Here is a 6684-nt window from a genome sequence, read left to right on the forward strand (position 1 = left end):
CAGTCACTAGCTGTTAGCGTACGTCCGTGCGAACCCCCGGGTGGCTTGTCGAACGGCTCAGCCTTAGTGGGACAGCTGACGGGACTGATACACCAGCACCGCAACGATGTACGGAGCAACGCGCAGCGAACGCTTTTGATGTATTCAGTATGATTAAACCCTCATTATCGGTTTAGTTGGTGATAATTTCAATTTAATTGCCCTAAGCCGACTTAACGGTTGATTTGGTGGAGCGGGGTCACATCAAACGATCATTTCATTGTGGGATATAATAAAAGGATACTTAATGCTTGGAGCAAGACATAGTTATTGATTTTCATACATTTATTTATGTTTTAACGTTACCAAATAGTATTGAAAATTGAAAAAAAAACTCCTGTCAAATGGGAATCGACTTCATAAAATACAATAAATCGAAGCAAAAGAATATGCGCGGCTCTTTACCTGCTGCCGAAACCCGGGATTGAACCGGGGACCTTTAGATCTTCAGTCTAACGCTCTCCCAACTGAGCTATTTCGGCTGATGTGTTCAGGTGTGCATTATTACCTGCTGCAGCATGTTGCGATTACAGTTTAACTGCAACGATGCGCCTAACTACACCTTCCGTTCGCCTTATCAATTACTCCCATTTACTTTCAGTTTGACGATCGTCAACACACACACACACACACACACACAAACACACGGGTTTAATCACGCTCAATTAAACGCAAGATGCTGCCCATAGCCCTGACGCTAAGCGGCATTAGGTCAACTGATTAGCAAATAGCCCAAAGAGCATCATGAGCAGCTACACACTGACGGACGCCTTCCAATGGGCGCTGTAATGGGGCAACAGTAGACGGCAATGGCTTAGCGGATGCAATCAACGCAATCCGCTGCCAGCAAACGCTCCGAATCATTACCAGGAGCACACAATTAAGCTGAGCACTGAGCAGAACATACACTGCCCATCATCGGTGAGGATAAAAGTCAAGCGCAGTTTGGCTAGCTAGCGTGTCTGCCATGGATCTAGTCCGCCCAGCCCCGGACTTTTGCGAAGCAAAAGATCAAACAGCTAATTCCTCATCCGTGCCAGCGCTGGTGCACAGAGCAGCCGGCAAATCGCTGGCCTGATAAGGCCTGGTGAGAAGATGTTTACCATTTAAGCCCTTACGCCGCTGGCGGTTGGCAAGCGAACAAAGCGCTGCTACTTGCGATATTGCCCTGGTGGAAAGAATCTGGCCGATGGGAGATGTGGAGCAATTAGGAAAAAAAACATCACCTCTACGCTGTATATGCTCTTCCCGTGGCTGGAGTAAGCATTAAGGAAAGGCAATTGTTTCTAGCACCGCTTCCTGAAGTCGCAAATAATCACTCTAGCATCACAGGTGTGTTTGCCAGCAAATGTCTTAAAATGAGCTAATCAATCTACCATCACTCAAGGCTTTAATGTGAATTAAGTACGTCGACAGGAAATTCACTCACAATTCCCATCAATTCCCACCAGCGCTGGATTTATGTTCACACAGCCCGTTATGAGTTGGGAAAAGTAGTTTTTGGGACATTGGACAGCTTTTTTTGGGTGAAACAATCCAATTTTCTTAAAAGCAACTGAACCGGATGGCAAAACTCAGCTGAGAGAGAGCTTTCTTCCTTCATTGTATGAGGTGTTTAGTGTCTTCCTCTGAAGAAAATATCAACAAAACAAAAAAAACACCCGCACACACACTGTGCTTGCTGGAACAAAATTTCAATATGCAACCGACTTGCCGGAACCGACTTCAATATCCGCAAAGTGTAGCAAAACTTTCAACGTACCGATTCATTCGCACCATCTAGCGCGGGCGCCCGATAACGGGTGTGTGTGTTTGTTTTTGGCGCACATTTCTCCCAAAACCTTAAACGGGTGCAGCAAAAACAAGAGCAAACAAAAAAATCGCATGGCCAATGCTTGCTTCGACCATCCACTACAATCTCTTGCAAACGTTCGGACCTGATCTCCCGTTCGTGCTGGTGAGTGGAGTGGAACTCGGAGCCAAAAAGGGTTGGTGTTTGTGGGGTGTGGTGTAAACGCGTAAGGAAATTTATCACTACCAGGTTAGTGCTGCGCTGTAAATATTTTGCACTTGCGCTCCGTGAACTTGCTCCTGCGAAAGGCTGGCAGAAACTTCTCGCACCAAATCGTATCAGGTAATGGTTAGGCAGAAGGTTGCATTCTACTCTTAACAACACAACGTAAGTAACTAAAGAAGATGTTATTTTTGTTTTCTTAACATATATCATGTTTTCAAATTAAAAGGATGTAGTGTAAACATATAAAAATATTAGTAAAAATACACTGAAACCAAACACTAAACATAATCAATGACAGTGGAACATTGTTTATGGTTAATACTGAGTTATTAATAATGGTCCGTGTCACTCTATCATAAGTTTTATATAAGCCTTATTCATACTTAGGTATAGCTTTTGCAATAAATTTCACTCATATTAAAACGAATCCTTATGCTTTGTTCCTTCCGATAGATAACTCCCTTTTTATCAAGCAAGCAAGCTGAACGTTCAGTTCCGTTGTTCGGGAGCTTTTTTACACACTTTTCCCAAGCATGTTTGCCCGCCCTGACGCAATCTCATGATATAAGTCACACACATACACGCACATACCCCCAAAACGGCGGAAGAAGAAGCGATAATAAAAATATACATTCACCCGTACTATAAACGCCGAAACCACGTTGATAACGAGCTGGCGGTAGCTTTCAGCAAATGTGCCAGGGTTTTCTTCCTTTCTTCTCTGTATCGGCTTGTATCTTCTTATTGTGCAAGTATGTGTGTATGTGCATGTGTGTGTGGGTCGGATATTCGTGCTTTCCAGCTTTTCTGACACCTTGATCGTTTCGGTAACCGAATTGTAAAACTCGTAAATTTCTGCCACCAGTTAATCCTTCCATCGGTTGCATCCCGAGGACGCGAACGAACGAACCGTGCGGACGAAACTTCCTGTACGCAAGCACGCGGCCAAACTTATCCGGCATTAAAACCATTCCGGCATCTACCCTTTCCCCCCCCCCCTCGGGTTTTATATTGCGTTACTTACTCCCGTGCTTGCGTCCCTGGGAAGACTTATTTTCGCTGACGCTGGTGAAACTAGCTCGCCCAACAGATAGCGGGTACAGCAGCTGCTTTAAAGCAACAAGGCTAACAAGGCGATACCATTAATGCGAAACTGCACGATCTAATACTTATGGACGTTGCTTCAAAAAATATTGTGCCCCCCCCCTCCCCCCTCCCTCTTACAGTCAAGCGAAACTTTTCCGCTCATCAGCACTAGGGTGAAAAGTTTTGACGACACAAAGTAATTCAATTAAAAGTGTCCTCCAAAGTCTTTCGCTACATCGGCTCGAGGCTTTTTTCCTATTCATTCTTCCTCTTTTACTCTCTCTCTCTTTCTCTCTCTCTCTCTCCCTCTCTCTCTCTCTCTCTCTCTCGGTCTAAAAAAATGTTCACATCCAACCTCCAGTTCCTCTAATGGGCGAGATGAAGGACCGTGTAACGAAAAAGCCAATTTTTGTGCCCCAATTTGTAAAAGGATATTTTACGCTCGGCACCACACCGGTGGAATGAATTCACTCTTACGGCACATTAATTGTCATTTAACTTATTACACACTCATGCTAGCACGGCAAGGAAGGGAAAACTTTCTCTTGGCAACTCTGTGGCGACTCTGTGCGACCGAGAAGTGAAGACAAAACGGCGGCTGCCTTCCACCGAATCTTTCCCACCGAAGAAAGCTCTGCTAATAAACTCATGTACGGCGGGGTGATATTGCTCGCTGGCAGTGCCAGTTGCGGGGTTTTTTTGTTTTATTTTTCACCACGAATAGATACCACGATACGATGCATGCCACTTGGAGACACTGGGGGAGAGTGAGAGAGGGCAGCTAATTTCAAATGATTGGAACAGCTCCAAGTGCTGCTCTGCTCGGTGCTCATTACCATTTCCAGACACCAGAGCGTCACCAGCATGGAAGAAGACAGCAGCACGCCATTTCGAAAGGCAGGGACAGCGAAGAGGGAAAGTTATGGTGTTGAACTTACGAAGCTCAAACTTGGCCCAAAGTTTCACCGAAATACACAATGGCTTGCTTAATCGAAGCAGCAGTAGCTAATATTGCAACTACCGTTGTACGTTCATTCCCACCTGCCACGTGCCTTCTTGAGCTTTTGCTGAAAATCCTGCCCAAACCACACCCGTTGGACGTTAAATGTTTGATGGGCTCCATTTTGTTTCTTCACAAACAAAATCAAATCTTACCCTACACGATACAGGGTGGAGAAAACTTTTAATTCAAACATATTTTCCACGAAACCAACCCACAACACTTTGATGGAAATTTTGTGCCACCATGCCACTAAAAAAAACCTCCATTCAATGGCAAGTATTGTGCTTTCCACGGTATTTTTCCCGTGAAAAAAACTTTTTTTTTTTTGTTCACAAAATGACCGCAAAGAGCTGGATCCAGTGCGTGCGTCCGTGTGTAAGTTTTCTGTATTTAAATTTTTGCCTAAATAGTAACATTTTACCTTACATCGCTCCGAGCCCCCCCCCTCCGCTCCTTCTAGGGGTCACAGCAACAGTGTCCACAAACAGTCGACAACTGGTTTGGCTGACACCAAGACACAAAAGCACTGACTGAAAAGGGAAGGCCACAGAAAGAGTCGCTACCCACGTACACTTCAGGGGCGATACACAGAGGCGCAATACATGAACAAGCGACACAAAAACTTTTCCATATTATAGCACCCAAGCATCCTGTCCTGGTCTGCATCCTCCCCTTGCGTTGTAATGTTTTGACCTTGCGTAAACATTAAAGTGACTGTTACTGGCGCACAGGGGGAGGCGCACAATTGTTCGTCCTGTGTTTCAACTCGCTGGCTCACGTTTTGCGCGGGTTTTCCCCAACGAATACTGTCTGTGTGTGTTTGTGTAGGTGTTATTTAAAGCGAAATGGAAATTTGAAACCAAGTAAACTTCTTTGATTTCCTTGCCGTGCTACAGAAACCGCCTCCACTGTCACGGGGGCGCCAGACTTTGGGGAAGATTGTGTCATCGTACGATTTTATGCACGCGATTTTGATACACATTTTAAGCGTTGGTCCCCAGTAAAATACCGTACTTTATGGCGTTGTCTGGTAAAGTTAGCGCCAAATGTTTAATTTTTATTAATCGTGATTAACCCGCACAGGAAGAAGGGGAATAAAAATCATCAACGAACGTTCGCATAGTGAACAACGTGCGCGTCACGCCATCTAGTGGCAAAACACATTAAGCACACTAGCTTCTTAACGATATCAGCAGCCTCTGGAGCGGAAGGAGTGGAGCAAAGCGAACCATTTGTTGCTAAGGAAACAGCACCTAAACACATCCTATTCTACTTTACTCAACGCAAACGCTGCACACGTTCGCCGGGTGGCGTAGATTCGGCGATCCATTTCTATTTCCTTAGCAGCAGCAGCTCACACATTATGACAAACGAGCTATGGCTGACGTTTGCTTTCCACCCAAAATTCTAACCCAAGGTGACCCCGGGCAAAGCCATCACACTGTGTTCGATGCTTTATCAGCGCTGCTGTCCCGGGTCCGGCCAAACACCGTGCGCCATTTGGTCGATGAGCCGGAACGTACGGAATTCACTTTTGGATAACTGCCAATCATACGCATACGGGCAAACCGTTTCGTCGGCCAACTCTCGTTGGACCCGGCATTCGACTCTTCGACTCGCTTTGGTTTTGTTTGCTTCCGTTCCGTTCCGTTCGGATATTAACAGCTCTCGACGCGTTAACACGGGCCACTTTCGGCTCAGCAGAGTCGGACATATGTCGAGAATGGTCTTACGCTCTCGAAAAGTCCGCCCGCCCCAAAGAGCATTTTCGGTTCTAATCGACCGGCCCGACAAAAAGGGAACCCATGTGCTGCTTCTGGGGATGGATGTATGCTTGTATGTGTTTAGATGGCCTAAAGCCTCAGCAGGCTCAGGAAGCTGGTACTGAAAATAGAATTTCTTTTCCACTATTGAGGCGAAAGAGGGCCCTCGGCGATTAACCTCTATAGTCTCCGCCCTTCACTCGTTTGTTATGCTCACTTTAATCCACTCACTCCCGACTGTGGACTGTGTTTGACCATCCTCGGAGGGGGGGTTTAAGGTTGGTTGCTCATTTCTTTCTACTTTTCGATTTGATTTGCGGCGGATCCGGTTCCTGTGATTTTTGTGTTCCAATGCGATTTTTTGCTCTTTCTCTACCTCTATTCTGTTAGTCAGTTCGTCGTCATCGATCTGATCTCTACACGCCCGTCATCGATTTCATGGTTGCTACTCATTACTAACCTCAAAAAAATGTATGCCGAAACCCGGGATTGAACCGGGGACCTTTAGATCTTCAGTCTAACGCTCTCCCAACTGAGCTATTTCGGCTGCTGCGTTGTTTCCATGCGAATGAACATTATAACGCTCGAACCAAAATGCAACCAGTCGTAGCACGCGATAAGCACGAGTCAATGCACGAGCTAAACAGTAATTTACACACCGTTGCTTACTTTTGCAATTCAAATTCAAATAAAAGTTCAACTCCCAGGTGCACTGATCCGTATCCACATTGTACATGATAATTGGCCCGCGGCTGCGGCACGTGCGCTGCAAGTTT

At 45.7% G+C, this 6684-nt stretch overlaps 2 non-coding genes across 2 annotated transcripts; both read right to left on the bottom strand.

Moving 5' to 3' along the window:
* Positions 1 to 448: 448 nt before the first annotated feature.
* On the bottom strand, positions 449 to 521 carry Trnaf-gaa. Its single transcript has one exon. It is a non-coding gene; the product is annotated as a tRNA-Phe (tRNA).
* Positions 522 to 6382: 5861 nt separating this feature from the next.
* Positions 6383 to 6455, bottom strand: Trnaf-gaa. Its single transcript has one exon. It is a non-coding gene; the product is annotated as a tRNA-Phe (tRNA).
* Positions 6456 to 6684: the final 229 nt, after the last annotated feature.

The sequence above is a fragment of the Anopheles arabiensis genome, chromosome 2 (assembly GCF_016920715.1).
Source record: "Anopheles arabiensis isolate DONGOLA chromosome 2, AaraD3, whole genome shotgun sequence".
In the NCBI taxonomy this organism is placed as follows: Eukaryota; Metazoa; Arthropoda; class Insecta; order Diptera; family Culicidae; genus Anopheles; species Anopheles arabiensis.